Genomic DNA, 18,926 nt, shown 5'->3' with positions numbered 1-18,926 from the left:
CCAGTGTTGCCTCTACCAATCAGGGTTAGACGGGTTAGAATTAAACATGTTAGGAGAACAGAAAAACCACGTAAGCTTAGCTTTTGGTATCAACTTTTGAACTAGGCTATAGGATGGATCTCCTAATATGATGTAACCCGGAGAAACCTGTATGAACAATGCAATGAATTAATGGTTATCCTCGTTTGGTTTGATATAATTTTATGCATTTTTATTCCCATGATATAAAGTCACTGTTTGGAACCCTGAATCGAGGTAACAACGACAAAATTTCTGTTTTCAGATGGCAGCTAGACCTCACCGCGGACAAAACGAGCAGGTTCCCCCACCACCTCCCCCAGCTACCACAATGCAGGAACTAATGGCTCAACAGAATGAGATCCTAAGACAGCTGGTGTAGCACCAGCCCTACCCTCAGCAGTTTGGTGGAGGACAGCAGCAACGCCCACCAGCTGCAACTACATATCAGGAGTTCTTGAGCACCCAGCCGCCACTATTCACCAAGGAGGAGGACCCACTGGACGTTGATGTGTGGCTCAAGGTTGTGGAGTCTAAGTTCCCACTTCTCACGGGAGCTTGCGATGACGCCACAAAGACTCGCTTCGCCGCACAGCAGCTCTGTGGACCTGCAAGGACATGGTGGGACCATTTCCTCGCCATGCTACTCGTTGACCATGTGGTGACGTGGGACGAATTAAAGACTGCTTTCAGAGGACACCACATTCCCGCAGGGATATTGGATTGCAAGCTTAATGAGTTCTTGGCACTGACTTAGGTGACCCGCACCGTGCTGCAATATGCCCAGGCCTTCAATGACCTGCGCCAATATGCAGGTTATCATGCAGACTCTGATGAGAAGAAGAGGGACCATTTCCAAAGGGGGCTCAACACCAAGCTCCGTGAGCGCCTCAACCCTGTTCGTGTCGACAGCTACAATGAACTGGTCAACCTTGCCATTTCACAGGAGGACTGCATCTTGGCCCACCGGGCAGAGAAGAAGAGGAAGGCACCAATGACAAGGTCCTCAGCTCCACCTCAAAGGATCCGGATTGTCTCCAACAATCAAAGCAGCGGATCCCAACAGCAAGCAGGGAGATGGGTCATCAGGCCGCCTCAACAGCAGCAAGCACTGAACCGTTTCCCCGCTCCCGCTCCATAAAACAATCAGCCCCCACGACAACAACAACAACAACAATAGTTCAGACAAGGAAACAGAAACAAGTGCTTCACGTGTGGCAACACAGGCCATTATGCCAAGGATTGTCCACGGAATCAGCCAAGACAGATGCCAGCACCTAACTAAGAAAAAGGGAAGAAGCAAAAAGTGCAAGTCAAGTAAGGGAGACTCAACTTCACTACTCTGGAGGAGCTACCCGAAAGGGCACCCGTCATGGGTGGTACTTTTTCCGTTTTTTATCAAACGACTTTAATTTTGTTTGACTCCGGCGCATCACATAGCTTCATCAGCCAAAAATTCAGTGTCAAATGCCAACTTCCCTTCTACCATACCCAAGGGGCTTTCATGATCGCAACACTTGGGGGCAAAATTGCAACAAACCAAGTAAACCGCAGCATACCCATCCAACTAGGAAGCAAGGTGTGCAAGACCACCCTCCTCATTTTGGGGATGGATAATGTGGATATCATCTTGGGAACTGATTGGATGACCCAACACCAAGTAGTACTAGACGTCACAAACCGCATCGTTGAAGTCCATTCCCCGACTTGCGGAAAATTTACCTTATATCTGCCTAGCCAAGAAACCACTCGGTCATGTGCCTTTTCCATGATAGAGCTACCCTTGAAGAAGATTATAGTAGTCTGCCTAGATCAGGATATGCGGATGTCTTTCCAGATGAACTGGCAGGAACGCCACCAGATTAGGATATCGAGTTCGCCATTGAACTGCAGCCGGGAAGGACACCTATTTCCAAGAGGCCCTACAGGATGCCACCCGCCGAGCTTGCAGAATTGAAGAAGCAGTTACAAGAATTGTTGGACAAAGGATTTATCTGCCCAAGTACTTCACCTTGGGGATGTCCAGCCTTGTTCGTGAAGAAGAAGGATGAGAGCTTAAGATTATGCATAGATTACGGCCCACTCAACGCGGTGACTATCAAAAACAAGTATCCTTTGCCTCATATTGATGTTCTTTTTGACCAGTTGGTTGGAGCTAAGGTGTTTTACAAAATAGATCTTCGCTCTGGTTATCACCAAATCAAGATAAGAGCGAGTGATATTCCGAAGACAGCCTTCTCAACCAGATATGAGTTGTATGAGTACCTAGTGATGTAGTTTGGGTTGACGAATGCGTCCGCATACTTCATGTACCTGATGAATTCAGTCTTCATGCCTGAACTGGACAAATTTGTGGTGCTCTTCATCGACGATATCTTAGTATACTCAAGAAATGAAGAAGAGCATGCTGGTCATCTACATGTAGTACTCTAACGCCTGAGAGAGCACCGCCTTTATGCCAAATTGTCTAAGTGTGATTTTTGGTTAAAGGAGATTAAATTCTTGGGCCACACTATCTCTTAGGAAGGAATAGCAGTTGATCCGGATATATTGCAAGATGTGATGAATTGGTAGCCACTCACCACTGTCCGTCAGATTTGGAGTTTTCTAGGGTTGGTACAGTATTATCGGCGATTCATTCTGAATTTCTCCCGAATTACTAAGCATATGATGGAACTATTGAAGAACGGAGAAAAGTTTGAGTGGGGTCAGAAATGTGAAGATGCTTTTCAAACCTTGAGGCAACATCTGACCACAGCACCTTTGTTGGCACAACCTGACAACATCAAGCCATTTGATGTGTATTGTGATGCCTCTAGCACTGGGCTGGGTTGTGTTTTAATGCAATACAACTGAGTCATTGCCTACGCGTCAAGAGCACTCAGAACTCATGAGCAAAATTATCCTACTCATGACTTAGAGTTGGCAGTCGTGGTTCATGCCTTAAAAATGTGGAGGCATTACTTGATGGGAGCTCGCTGCAACATCTATACAGATCACAAGAGCCTCAAGTACATCTTTACTCAGGCTGACCTCAACATGAGACAAAGAAGATGGCTAGAATTAATCAAGGACTACGACTTGGAAGTGCATTACCACCCTGGGAAGGCCAATGTGGTAGCAGATGCCCTATGTCGGAAGTCACGATGCAATTGTATGACGATGGATTCTCGCATCAATACCCTATGTGACGAGTCGAGTAAAATGAGGATTGAAGTAATTCCTTTTGGTACCTTGATTTACATCTCCGTCGAACCAACCTTGTTAGACCATATTATTATGGCCTAACTCAGTGACAAGGGAGTGCAAATCATCAAAGAGAATCTTAACCAGAAAGTGGAGAAGTATAAGTGTTTCCTCCAAGACAGTAAGGGGATATTATGGTTCGAAGACCGACTGGTAGTTCCTAAAAATGGGGACCTCAAGAAGAAAATTTTGGATGAGGCTCACCTCTCCAAATTCTCCATGCACCCAGGGAGCACCAAGATGTACCATGATCTGAAACGGTGAAACCCCTGTATTGGTGGACAAGGATGAAAAGAGAGATAGCCAAGTATGTGTCGGAATGTGATACATGTCAGAGGATAAAAGCAAGTCACCTAAAGTCAGTTGGTGCCTTGCAACCCCTGTCGATACCTTCATGGAAATGGGATGACATCAGCATGGATTTCATTATGGGTCTGCCCAACACCTCTCGACATCATGATTCAATAGGGGTCATTGTGGATCGATTAACAAAAGTGACTCATTTTCTTCCAGTGCACACCACCGATAAGACACAAAAGTATGCAGAATTGTATATTGACCGAATTGTGTGTTTGCATGGATTACCCCGGACAATTGTCTCTGACTGGGGAGCCCAATTCATAGTTAGATTTTGGGAACAATTACAAGAGTCCTTGGGAACTAAGCTAATAAGAAGTTCGGCTTACCACCCACAAACTGATGGTCAGACAGAAAGGGTAAATCAGATCCTTGAGGATATGCTGAGGGCTTGTGCAATCCATTCTGAAGAATTGGGACAAGTGTCTCTCCTTGGCAGAATTTGCTTATAACAACAGTTATCAATCCAGTCTGAAGATGGCACCCTTTGAGGCCCTATATGGAAGGAGATGTCGAACACCCCTAAACTGGTCACATCCCAGGGAGAGAGAAATTTTTGGACCCAACCTGGTGTCGGAAGCCGAAAGAAAGGTCAAAGTAATCAGGAAGAACCTAGAAGCTTCTTAGGCTAGGCAGAAGGGTTACCACGACAAAAGGAGGAAAACCCTATAGTTTGAAGTGGGAGATTACGTTTATCTAAAGGTATCGCCCACAAAAGGAGTACAAAGATTTGGGATCAAAGGCAAACTAGCCCCTCACTACATTGGACCCTATGTTATCGTAGAGGCATGTGGGCCCGTGGCATACAAGTTGAAGTTACCTCCAAAGATGTCTGCCATACACAATGTGTTCCATGTATCCCAACCAAAGAAGTGTATTCGACTACCGACGGAAGTCATAACCGAGCCAGATGTAGAGATAGAACCAGATCTATCATACCAAGAACACCCCTCCAAGATTCTGGATTGCAAGGAAAGGTCCACTCATGCAAAGACGATCAAGATGTATAAGATTCGATGGAGCAACCACACAGAAGAAGAGGCTACGTGGGAGACTGAGGATTTTCTATGCAAGAACTACCCCGATTGCCTACCTAAGGAAGTCGGCACGTAACCATGCCCCAGCCCCCCTGCCTCTGATTCCAAATATAAGAAAGATGCCCTTAATAAAACCGATTTAAGATATGAAATTATGACAAAAGGGCTTCCTTCTGAAGTTGCAAAGAGGATGACATTCGAAGAGCAGATTTTCTCATAAACCTTAAGAAGCTAACCAATACAACGCAAGCAAGCTGTACCCACCTCCTCACCCCTAGAGGACCTCGACTCGAATCTCGGGTCGAGATTCTATTAAGGGGAGAGGGCTGTAACACCCCAGGTGTTACTTAGGGTTTCTCCTCAGTACCCACATTGTGACCTATTATCACATGTGGTTTAGTTGGAGCAAAAGGCACCAAACTTGAGGAGCCAAACCTTGATCAAGTCTTATTCACCCTAGGAATCATACCCTGACTATATGAAGCTTACGGAAGAAAGGAAGTGCCAAAACCCTAAAAGTTCTCTCTTTAAGAGCAATGAAGCACTGAAAAGAAACTCAATAAAAAGACCAAGAAAATCACATTGTCATAACTTGGGCCAAATATAAAAGTTGTAATATAACTAATGACATACAAAAGATAGTAAGAAAGCTGGCTCAAAAAGATTTTGCAAAATCCCTAAATAAGCCACTCAAGCCGAGGGCCCCAAAGAAACTCAGGATTTTCCCTAACTCTATTTCAGCCCCTCTTGCAAAGATCGCCCGCGTTCATGAAGATTTCGAATTCAAAACCGTGGGATCCCATTGACAAATTTGTGTTAAACTAACCCACCACATATTTGGAGATGGCATTGGGATTCGAATATTTGACGCGACAAAACCAAAGATTTGCCTCGGGTTCGGGCTGTGAGACAGATCCTACTTGAGTGCACCATATCTGTGGGTCTAGGCGAAAAATCCTTTGACCACCACAAAAGATCGTTAGCTTGAGGGGATAGGAAGAGGTCTTGTGCACTGACCAAGGCAAGAGTAGGCCCGGATGAGTGCCTACACGCGCCAGAACTTAGGCAGAAACAACGCGCACACGTGTTCGACCCTGGTCGGCACGCTGGCACTTGCCCAACCCCCGAGCGCTCGCCCCCGCGCACAGTCAGTCTGCGGTGCACCCTCCTCGTGCCCATGCCTATAAAGGCCTTTAGCCCCTCGGACATCCTTGCCTTAGCCCCGCACACTCACCACGCTCAATCACCGGAGCCTTGACCGTGAACCGAGAGCTCCACCGCCCGTTGAGCCGCCCGAGCTCCGGCCACCGCGGACAGCTCACCCTAGCCACCCCTCGCCCGCGCCAACTGCTCGGTCAGCCTCACCAAAGTCCCGTGAAGCTTCCCAAGCCCTCAGACCGAGAGCTACCTCACCGGAAACGCCAAATCGCCCTCGCCGGAATCCCTTCATCGCCGGAGCACGTGACCCGGGTAAACCAGTGCAGCATTTTTTGATTCCTTGTGCGCACAGCTTCTGCGTCACCTGGTAATGCTCCCCGAGCCTACCAATTGAACTCTACCGCCGTGTTCAGGCCAAGCCCCTCGCCGCCGACAAGCTCGTCCGCCCTCGCGCTTGGCCAGGACGACTCCGACCACAACCGGCCACCATCAGCCCATCGACGTGTTCGCCGGAACCTCCCCAATCTCCGAGGACACTTCACCGGAGCTAGACCGCCGCCGGTAAGCCCCGCCTCCCTTTTTCCGCCGTGGTCACTATTCCTGTGAGGTTAGGAGCGCGGGTTGGACAGTTCACAAGCCTATGGGGGTTTCCGCATTGTCAGCGACTTATATGAATAGTAACCTGAGGACTCATTTGTAAGGAACCAAGGAAATTTACGCCAGGGACCCGAGCGTAAGAGTGCTTTTCTTTTCCATTTTTGAATTTCTAATTCACTTTAATATACAACAAACTTAGAAAAATCATAACTTAAATAATATTTATCCAAATTTGGTCAAACCAATTTTGCTAGACTTTGTATAATATAAACTACCAAGCAAAAATAGTAGCACCCATATTTCCTATTGTTGGTGACTTGTTCTCAAATGCTATGAGTTAAGAACAAGGCAACACAAAATGTTAATGATTAAATCCGTTTGTCCTTCGAAGCATTATCTCCCTTAGGATATAATGATCTTCAGACGAAGGTCATGAAGGACGTACCTTCATCATCGCAGTATATATTAATGAAAGAAGAAGCATATGAAACATGAGAGACAACATGAATAATCATACAACATCCACTACAACAGCTACAGTCATTTTCGGCGGCCAGAAGCCGCCGAAAATAAGCCAGTTCCCGCCGAAAATAAGCTATTTTCTTCGGCAAAAGGTTTATTTTCGGCGGCTTCTGGCCGCCAAAAAAACTGGCCGAAAATAAGGCTTTACTTTCGGCGGCCAGGCCCTGGCCGCCGAAAATAGCTTATTTCCGGCGGCTGGCTTCCTGGCCGCCGAAAATAGCTTATTTCCGGCGGCTGGCTTCCTGGCCGCCGAAAATAACAGATTATTTTCGGCGGCCCGACAGTCAGCCGCCAGAAATAAAAATTGCCGAAAATAAAATCCCTATTTTCGGCGGCCAGGGGGGCCGCCGAAAATTACTAATTTCAGAGCAAAAAAAATTGAAAAAAAACGAAAAATAACAGAATTTCATACAAAATTCATACAATCACAGAAATTCCATACAATAACAGAAAATTCATACTTGAGTTCACAACATAAAACTTGAGTCCATACAAATATAAAGTCCACAAATAGTCCATACAAACATAAAGTCCACAAATAGTTCATTACAACACAATGCGGCACAAAGCTAACTTAATCACACATTGGGGTCGTTGGAGTTGTGTCCACTACCTCCAGAAGCCAATAACTGGTCGACGAAGTCGTGTAACGGGTTGGATCCTAAAAAAAAGATGACATTAATAACGGCTACAGTTACATGTATAACGACTATTCAAACAAATTGTTTCTCAAACTAACCTCTCCTGCATAAGCTCCCTCCCCTGCATAAGCTCCTCCTGGTGCTGGTATGATCGGTGGTGGCGTGTTGTGGCCCATGACCCCGGATCCCTACAAAATCAAGTTTAGTAAAGATTTGACAATTAGGTTGATACAAACGACAAGTCTTAACTAAATTGAATAACCTGAGGTGGAGGTGGAGGTGGCGGAGCATGTAATCCCCACTGAGGCATCGGCGGCTGAAATTGAGGGAAAACAAATGGTTGCTGTTGTGCCTGCTGTGGAAACCAAGACTGTTGCAAATATAATATATTAGTTATAGAACCAATATCGAGCGTGTTGAGAATAAATAAGACACTCACGTTCATTGCTTGTTGCGCCTGTGCGTTGTAAGCAGCCATGTACTCTGATTGCTGTTGGAGAAATGCCATTTGTTGTTGCCGCATCTCTTCACGAAACTTTTCTTGCTGCTCCCTCATAGCTTCCTCCATGCTAGATACAGAGCGGCGACTACAGCTGCTACTACCACAGCCCGCCTGCGACGAAGAGCCGCCACGAGAACGCAACTCCGTCAAATCGATAACACCGGTAAACATAGAATATCTTGAAGAACAAGAAAATTAGCTATTCGGTCGTAGTTCCAATATTATTGAAAACAATTCACAAGTTCATACCGTCCATGCGCCTTGCCTCCAAGTGAATGCACAACCTCAGCGTCGATGGTAGGCGCTCCTCGCCAATCGTAGTCTTCTCCATACTTCTTAACCATCTCCTGCGCGTATGTCTCCTGCAATACAATATGAAGGTTCAGCACACATGTAATTTATAGCTATATGGGAAGAAAACATTAATCATAACAACAACTAACCATACGCTCAACGTCCGCTTGACTACACAGCTCATCGGAGATTTCACTGTTTTTCGCTCGATGCCCTCTCCTATAAACATCGATTGGGCTCGGGACAACTCCAGTTTGAGCCTCCTGCAAATATATGAGTTCAATCCTGTTTCATTTCTGAGTAAAACAGAATACTACATACTCACCATTCGCTTAGCCAACCGAATGTGTCCATTAGCCCCATAGGTATGGTTGACTACGACCTCATCATCGTCCTCGTCCTGCTGATGGCGCTGCCTATGTCGATTTCTGTTTAACTTTTCAATCCACTCGGGCGAAGCCCATATCTCACACAAAGCCTTGTAAGCCTGCGGCCGGTGTTCCATCCATAGAAGAGTTACCTGCATATAAAGCGTTAGCTCAAAATTACATTCACATCTGAATGAGTTGTTAAATTAGATTTTTACCTCCATGTACTGGTCTACAATCAAGTAGACATCTGAATATTGTCAAAAGTTGTTGATAGAATGACCTCGGCGCTTCATGTACGCGTTCACAACCTGTAGACGAGCATTGGAAAATGCATCCCTGCACACCTTTTTCGCATTTTTCTCTAATACTCGGTCTGCATGCTCTTGAGCCTCAGGTTCCACACGATAGCGTCTCTGTCCAACATCGAAAATAAAATTAGTTCAAAAACAACTAATAAATGTTAGGTTGAAACAACTAATAAATGTTAGTTCGAAAAAATTACCCAAAAGTCTTGCTTGACGGCGCCTTGAGCTGTTCCATATGTAGCATGTGGAGCTAGTGCGAAGTGCGACCAGCTAGTGCAAGGAACCACCACACCTTTCGGGTCGGTGACAATTCCTGGGTTATGTAGATGACAGAGGTTACCTAAGACTTGATTAACCTGTCTATGGTGACCTCGACCGTCAAATGACGTGTCTTCCCATTGGCTGCATGACAAAAAACAAGAAAGTCATGTCATATATATAGTGTAAAATAAACAAATAAGTAAGAACAAAGTGGCCAAACGTGAGTACCTATCACCAACCGGGATGATCAGGTACTCGAGCTTCAGATTGTGCAGGCGCTGACGGAAGTAGGACAAAGTGGCCCTTCCGAGTGCCCCTTCGTCGAACGACAGGAGCCTCGGTGGTATCGTCATCCGCCTCAGCATCTATGCCCTCATGGGCCTGCTCGTCCTCCTCGTCATCCTCCTCATGGGCCTGCTCGTCCTCGTCCTCCTCCTCATGGTGTTGCACCTCCTCCTCGCCATCCTCCTCTTCCTATGCACATGAAATAGAGACACGTAAAAATTTACATAAACATTTACATAAGATCAATTACATAAGTGACTGACAAATAAGATCAATTACATAAACATTTACATCGGTACTCCGTTGTAGAGCGATAGGTGTATCACGTAGTTCTGGCCGAGCGTTTCTCAGCAACGCCTCCTGACTGCTCTGGCTAGAAGAACTCCCTTGGAAAAGGGAACGTGCACCAGGGAGTATCCTGCTAGCCGCATTAAGAAACCCCCTAGCAGTGCGCTTTGGTTTATTCCTACCACTCATCCTATTCAATAGAAAAACATTAAATGTATTAGCTCCATAAAATTAAGTGAACTAATAAAAAATCAAATAATACATCACATAATATGAAATTTTGCATTACACATCAAAATTCATCAGAATCACGATCAAGGAGTCTTCTTCGATCCAAAGCTCGCAATGTGGCTTTTTTGTTCCTTGGATTTCGTTTTCGTTTCGGTGCAACACACTCATCAGTAGTGACATCGTTACGGTCTCCGACTAGTGAGTTCAGTGCAACACCCTCATCGATAGTAAAAGTAGTTGGCAATTCTTCTTCTTGATAAACATCATCGGCCTGTTCTCTTCGAATTGATAACCAGCAGTGCAAGGAGTATGTAAACGTTCCCTAGGGTTCACCTTATGAACTACCCACCATGCTTCAAACTTCGGATTTGGGTACGACATATAGTAGACCTGCTCGCACTGGTGTGCAAGGATAAAATTATCATGGCCTCGAAGTCGTTCCTTGTGCTTTACTTCAGTTATACCATATTGACTTTGTCTAATCCCATTAGTGCTGTCAAACCAATCACATAGAAAGAATACTAATTTCAAAGGTTTGTTCCCTGCAAAACTAAACTCTAGGATGTTTTGAATGATGCCATAATAATTAGTTTCTCTGCCGAGTGCATCGAGTGCCCTAGTCAGAACTCCAGTGTTACGTGTGGCTGCACGAGGACGAGACTTTTCAAATTGGTCCGAACGAAAACGAAAGCCATTCACATCGTATCGACCAAATGTTCTGCAAGTGACCGTCCCATAAGATAGCTGTCTCAAGTCCTCGTGTATGTTAGGAGTCTTTGTGCACTGCAAATAATATACAGTTAAAATGACTACCTCGCGTAAAAGGCTAAATGACATGAAAGTAAGGAATATAGAGAGTTTACATGCTCGCGAAACCAGTCAACAAAATTAGGTCTTCCTTGCCTCCCATGTCGTCGCATAGTATCTAGTTGTTTGCTTCTAGGCTGATGGGAATAAGTCCAATTTTCCTCGTCGAACTTACTGTACGACAAATAAGTAATTAAATATGGCTCCTTTGGTAAAGAAATTAAGGGGTAAAATAAAGACTTACATGAAATATGGCTCCATCTCTTCCATATTAGAGTACATGTATAGCAATGCAGACATTCTTTCATCCATGCTAAGGTGGTAGAACGTGCCCTTACTAGTACTTGTGCCTCTCCATTGGAAAATGTTGAGATCACTGACAGGAGGTTCCTCATCGACATTGTATCGCATGGTAGCAGCATAGACATTATGTTCCTCTGCGAAATACACACTCGTGAAGTATGAAACCTCCTTTAGCAAAAAAGCTTCAGCGATGCATCCTTCTACTCTAGCCTTATTTCGAACCATGCCTCGCAGGTTTTTGAGTGCACGTTCAATGTGATACATCCACCTATATTGTACAGGTCCACCAACCTTTGCCTCATATGGAATGTGAATAAGTAGATGCTCCATCGGATTGAAGAATCCAGGTGGGAATATTTTTTCTAGCTTGCATAACAACACTGGTATTTGTTTCTCCAACTTCTCCATCATATTTTTACTTATTTCTTTGGCACAGATCTGCCTGTAGAAATAACTTAGCTCAGCTATTGCTTGCCACATGGCGTCGGGCATATAACCACGAAACATGACAGGGATAATCCTCTCCATTAATATATGGAAGTCATGGCTCTTTAACCCAGTTAGTTTTCCCGTTTTCAAATTCACAGCTCTTTTCAAGCCCGCAGCATAACCATCGGGAAATTTAATTTTTTTCATCCATCTCATTACCTCGATCTTGTCTTTAGAGGTAAGACAGAACAAGGCACGAGGCGGCCTACCGTTGTCATTGAGCACTTGGGTTGGTCGGTCACAAAGCATTGCTAGATCTCTTCGAGCTTTCAGATTGTCCTTTGTTTTGTCAAAATGCATGCAGGTGTGTATGAGGGCTTCAACAACATTACTTTCTTGGTGCATGACATCAATGTTGTGCACAAGAATCAATGACGACATATAAGGGAGCTCCCAGAGACCACATATATGTGTCCAGTTGTGGTCCACTCCGAATCCTTCGTACTTGTCCCCCTTTTCATTTAGGACAAGGTTGTTCAGCTGAGCATATATTTCTGCCGCGTTAAGACGTTTAGGCGGACCTTTGGTGACCACAGTGTTCTTTATAAAGTTTTTCTTATCGCTCCTAAAGGGGTGTTTCCTGGGCAACCAGCGTCGATGACAATCGAAGTAAGTGATCTTTCCACCATGAGCAAGACGGAAGCAATCTGTATCTGAACCGCAATATGGACATGTCAATCTACCATGTGTACTCCAACCGGTAAAAATAGCATACGCCATGAAGTCATGCACCGACCACAAATACGCAACTCGAAGTTTGAATATCTGTTTTGTAAAAACATCGTATGCTTCAACACCTTTCCAAAGCTCCTTCAACTCTTCAATCAAGGGTTTTAACATGACATTGAGGTTCTTTCCAGGATAGTCTGGGCCAGGAATGATTAAGCAAAGAAATATAAATTCATATTTCATACAAAGAGAAGGTGGAAGGTTGTATGGAATAACAAAGACGGGCCAACATGAGTATGATGATGCCATTTGACCAAAAGGTGTGAAGCCATCGGTCGCGAGGCCGATTCGAACATTCCTCGGATCAGCTGCAAACTCGGGATCAAACGTGTCGAGAGCCTTCCATGCATCCCCATCTGAAGGGTGCATGATTAGGTCATCGTTATCATGGACACCTTCTTTGTGCCATCGCATGTGCATAGCGGTTTTTTTTAGATAGAAACATCCGTTTCACTCGAGGAGTTAGTGGCAAGTAGCGGAGCTGCTTATTTGCAACATCTGTCATCACCTTCTCACCCTCATCATTAACAACTTCCACAAATCTAGATTGTCCACATTTCAGACATTTTTTCTCTTCCGCATGCTCCTTCATGAAAAGCATACAATTATTTTTGCACACATCAATCTTCTCATAATCCATACCGAGACCTTTGATAATTGTCTTTGATTGGTACATGTCTTTAGGCAACTTATTGGGCTTTGGGAGCACATCTCCTAATAACTTTAAAATCTCATTATAACAATTGTTCGAGAAAAAGTACTTGGACTTAATGGCCATGAGCCGAGTCACAAAAGCGAGTATACTCACACCTGTGTGTTCATGCAACGGCTCTTCAGAGTCTTTTAGTAGTTTAAAAAATCTAGAAACCTCTGGTGTGGCAGGATCCTCGGAGCTTAGGTTGAATTCTGGACGTAGCGAATCTAGCATCTCATGCATCGCATCATCGCCAGCCCAATCATTGTTCTCCTCATCTTCTACATTCCGGTTGGGTACTACCTCACCATGATGTTCCCACACCTCATATCCGGGCATAAATCCAAACTGACAAAGATCTAGGCTAACTCTTTCCTTATTAAGAAATATACTGTTTTCGTGACGCCTACAAGGGCATCTGACAGTGCCGGTAAAGGACAAGGCGAATACGTGGTCCACAAAATCTTTGGTCTTGGCTACCCACTCATCAGAATGACGTCCATTTCTACTCCAGCCATTGTACATCCATGCACGATCTTCAGCCATGCCTGAGACTGTTAAACCGAACCATATCGTGAAAACATTATTCAACTACGTTAATGGTTTCGGTCCTATATATATGTACAGGCAAGAATAGGTTCTAAACCCACAGCAAGCTAGCAGGACCAAAAAAAATTCGGCAGCATGACCTCGCTGCCACTAAACAATATAAGAATGAACCACATATAACACATATACCACATATATCTTTACTAAACCAAATATACCACATATATACAATATGTCTCGAACTAAACAATAACACTAATCACACGCACTAATCAACAAACACATATACCACTAATACATTCCACATATACCACATATGCCTTCCCTAAACATATAACACACATACAAACACACTAATCAATAATATTAATCAAACACACAAATCAACAAACACAAATACAAAAATATACTAATTTCGGCGGCAATTAAATAAAAGGCCGCCGAAAATACAAAATAAAATACGCAAAATAAAATACCTTAATGAAGGCGAGGTTGACGGGAGTCGAGGTCGACGGGACGGGGCAGAGCGCGGCGTGGTCGATGGCGCGTCGGTGGCGCGTCGGTGGCGTCGGCTGGCAAGGCGTCGGGCTTGGCGGCGGCACGTCGAGGGCACGGGCGGGCGGCGCTGCAGGCGCGTCGAACGGCGTGGTGGGCGGGGGCCGGCGCTGCGGGGCGAGGGCCGGCGCTGCGGGGGCTTGGGTGGCGCGGCGGGGACTTGGGGCGGCGCGGCAGGCCGGGGGTGCCGCTGCGCGGTGGGGCGGCACGACGGGCGCGGCGCTGCGGGGGGCGGCGTGGCGGGGCGAGGGGCGGCGCGGCTCGGCGAGTGGCGGCGCGGTGGGGCGAGCGACGGCGGCGCACGAGCGGCTAGGACGAGCGGCGGCGAAAAAATGCGACGGAGAAGAAACAGAACAGAGGAAGAAGGAATCGGCTATTTTTAAATACCTAATTTTCGGCGGCCGTGTCAGAAGCCGCCGAAAATAAGACTATTTTCGGCGGCTTCTGACACGGCCGCCGAAAATAACCTTATTTTCGGCGGTCTGCTCCTGCCGCCGAAATTCTTTACTTATTTTCGGCGGCCACCTCCTGGCCGCCGAAAATAACAACAGCCGCCGAAAATGATATACATTGTTGTTGTGATCTTTAATATATCTTTATTAAATCATCATAAATGAATATGAACAATATTGAATTACATTTGTACCTTTGGCTTGACAGAAGGAAAAAGTCCAAGCGTGACGCACGAATGAATACAAGTCAGCGTGAACAGTACGGGGGTACTGTTCATCTATTTATAGGCACATGACGCAGCCTGTGTAAAATTACATTCATGCCCTTTATGTTTACTATTGACGTAAGGACAATCCAACGAGGACTAGATAGCCTTTTCCCCTTTAAGTCAGTTCCTTTTCCTACCGCTGAGCCGAAGCTGCCTTGCGCGTAGCTTCGGAGCTGCATCATCCTTCGTCTCGACCATGCTTTTCATATTGTGTACAATTTCATTCCGAATCCGAAGGTACCTATACATATATTACACTTGGGAAACATTGTTAAATCATGTTTTTGAGGACCTTCGGAAGACGAAGGCCCCCAACAGTAGCCCCTCGCAGTATTAATTTGTTATAATAACGAATTCTGACTGCGACATGAACGAAGGCCTTAAGCCGAAGGTCCGAAAAACGCCTTCCCTTTGCTAGAATAGCAATAGTCAATGACAGATGAGGTCCACCAAGTTGCAAAGCACTGGGCGTATAAATATGAACCCACACCGGCAACATTTGATACGCCATTTCTACCATTTGCATTATTTTCTCAAACTTTTTAGCTCTTGCTCACTAGCTGTCGCCTGATTTTCAAGCTTTTCGAGCTTCGGTTTAAAGACGTGTTTTCACCAAGTCTGGGGAAAAGATGACTGAGGAAAAGAAGATGACTGTAGAGACGAAGCTAATTGAGGAGACGAAGTTGTTTGAAGAAAAGAAAGCTGTGGATCCTTTTATCGCCGGGTTTATTGAGTCTATGTCAAAAACAAACACAGAGAAGATTACTAAAGAGATACTAGAAGGTTTGTCTGAAGATACTGATGATAGTGATAGTTATGATGTGGAAAGTGGGGATGAAGATTCTGAAGATCGGCCTTGGCGACCAAGCCATGCTGTCTTCGGAAAATCGACTATTAAACAGAGTCATCTTGACAACATGAGAGGAAGGTACTTTTGTGACATGTATATCGTAAGAGCTGGCGGAGACAACATCATCCCTGCCCTTGAGGAAAACGAAGTTGTTATCTACCGAAGCTTTTTTAAGGCTGGCCTTCGGTTCCCTTTGAGCAAGTTTGTGGTTGAAGTGCTGAAGATATACCAGATCTTCCTTCATCAGATCGCCCCTGAAGCTATAATGAGGATGGGGATTTTTGTCTGGGATGTAAGAAGTCAGGGGCTAGAGCCAAGCGCGAAGTGCTTCTATAGTATGCACGAGCTTTTATATGAGGCGAAGGCTATTGGCAAAGAACAATACCACGACAACTTCGGTTGTTATGGATTTATTGCTCGCCCCAACACAAGCCACTCGGTGCCAAGATTCCGAAAGAGATGGCCCAGAGCCTAGATGGAGAAGTGGTTTTATGTTAAAAATGATTTAAAGGCAAGGGAAGACATCAAAGAAATCATCCAGCGCCCCATCTGGTCTCGCTTCCGCCTCCGAAGGCCGAAGGTGGACATTGATGACGCTGTTGAAGCATGTCAGAGGGCTTTTAGCACTGTTTGTGCCTTCATTGGCACAAGGGATTTGATTCAAGAGCATATATCCTTCAGGGTATGGCCACTTGTGAAAATCTGGGATATGCCGAAGGAGACCACCACCGATTCTAGTGATGGTGGTCTGGTCCGATTGAAGTATACCTTCAGATTTAGGGAGAAGTTTGATAAGCCAAACGACGACTGGCTGAAGTGTATTGAAGCTACCAGTGATGAGCTACTTGGAGCTTACTCCAAGGCCAAAGATAATGCTTTGTCCGCAGCCTTCGAAGGCCGGGGGAAGAAAAGACCGAACAGGGTCTTTGATGCGATTGGCTTCATATACCCCGATTATCGCATCCCGCTGTGAGGGCACGGAAAAAAGAGGAAGGCTGCTGCTTCGGTTACCACAGTTGTGCCGAAGATAAAAAAAGGTGAAGGTTCTGACCCACCGGCCGCGTTATATTGAACCGGCCGTGGTGCCTGAATTTGCCAAAGGAGCCTCTTCAACTGCTGAAGCTAGACAAGCTGCTTCAATTGCACAGAGCGTTGAAGAGCCAACTGTAGTGCCGAAGATGCCTACAGTCGGGCCAGCCAAAACTAAAGATGATAAGGCTAAAGAGCCACAAGTGGAAAAAGTGATAAAAATGCTAGAAATCCTGAGCCCTCCAACAGAGGCAAAACTGCCTAAGGTACAAAAGGCTTCTGCCGTGACTCCCAAGAGGAGGAGGATAGCCAACATGCTGGATGCTGTGCTGGAGACTACAGAGGCCTTGAGCCGTGCTCCTACAAAGAATATTGCTAAAGCTTCCAAAGCGCAAGCCGAAGCCAAAACTGGGCAAGCAGAAACCGAAGCTACGAAAACTTTGGCTGAAGCCGAAGCTGGGCCTTCAGCGCCCGTTGCGGTGAAGCCTGCCGCGCCTGAGGAAAAAATGACAGGACATATTGCACTTGAAAACATTGAGAATCCTGCTCCCGAAGCTCCGATCGAAAATGTTGACTACATCATTCGACACGCTTCGGGGAAGAAATTGTCCGAGGAAGAAATTCTGGAAGCCAGACACTATGCGCGAAAGTAGAAATATCCGAAGGGAGCTTTAGTGTTTAACGACACTAACGATGACGACTTCTTATACTGTCTCCCGGAAAACAAAGAAATATCCGTTTGCCGGGAGATAGGTAAGAGCATGGGATTCCCGGAGCTGGAAGATGGCCTTCCGATTTTGTCGAAGGATGATCTTGCTGACAGCCTAGCATACAACAGTATAAAGGTATAGAAGTTAACTTTGAATTTGAGAATGAAGTATTTTATTTTTCATGCTTAATTCTTTCCTCCTCTTTGCAGGGCTTAATTCTTAGTAATGCCCTTAGGGCGCAGAAGAATATTGAAGACGAAAGCTATACAATGGCTCTTAATAACCTTCGTTCAGAGGTGATTGAATTGAGAAACGAAGGTATGGAAAAGGACAAAATCTTAATTTCATTAGTGAACAAAGTAAAGGAAGACGAAGCCCAGAAAACTGAAATTGAAGACCTTCGGAGACAACTGGCCGAAGCTAAGGAAAACTGCGCACTCGCACAGGCTAATCAAGAAATCAGCGAATATTGGAAAAATTATCTAGAGAAAAATGTTAAAGAGCTTCGCGAATCCAAGGAAAGGTGCTTCGAAAAATCCTTGGATTGCGTGAGAAAATTAAAAACTAGCTTCGCCAAAGTGGGTGCCTACTCTGCTGAAGAAAACTTCATACGAGGCGACCCCGAAGGCGTTATTGAATGGATAAGTGGAGAAGCCGAAGCCTTCGAAGAAATTTTGAGTGATCGCGGGGATGTTTGTGCATTTTCTAGTGCGCGGGGGATTTCAGCCATCTTGGAGAAGGCTGGGTGTGATCACGTTAAGACCATGGCCTAGGCCGAAGCTGTCTTCTCCGTAGATGATACGAAGGATCCTTCAGCCGAAGCAACTTTAATGGGGGAAATTTTATAACGATGTCTTGGTGAACGGTGGTCGAGAGCTAGCCCATGAAATTATAAAAAAGAGTGAAAAAGACACTCACGACGCCAGAGCAGAAGCAAAGCGAGCTGAAGAAGCTGCAGAACACAAAAGGCGTATATGTATTATTTTTTGGCTTTTTAGCTTCGGTACTTGCTTTGTGGCTTCGAACTAATCAATTTTTCCTACTTCAGCTGAACTACCTACGCCGCCGGAACCGTACGATCCCCTAGCTAATCCAGAAATGAAGGAAGCGCTGGACATCATAAACATGGTTTAATCCATTGTCGATGAAGTCGTCAACAAATTACTGAACGAAGTTGCAGAGAAAGTCCTTAAAGAGGAATAGACTTTATTGTAATAATAGCTGGAATGTATGGAACAATTTAAGTAAGATTAAGTTTCTATTGTAACAAAACTATGTGACATTTGATGTATGTAACATTGAATCGAATATGTAAATTATTGTAATTTAGTTTCTTTGCGATGCATGAATTATGTAGACATACCGTTTTTTTAGCTT

This window comes from Zea mays, chromosome 4, assembly GCF_902167145.1.
Source record: "Zea mays cultivar B73 chromosome 4, Zm-B73-REFERENCE-NAM-5.0, whole genome shotgun sequence".
Classification (NCBI taxonomy): domain Eukaryota; kingdom Viridiplantae; phylum Streptophyta; class Magnoliopsida; order Poales; family Poaceae; genus Zea; species Zea mays.
The sequence above is the reverse complement of the archived record's forward strand: the minus strand, read 5'-3'. Positions refer to the sequence as shown.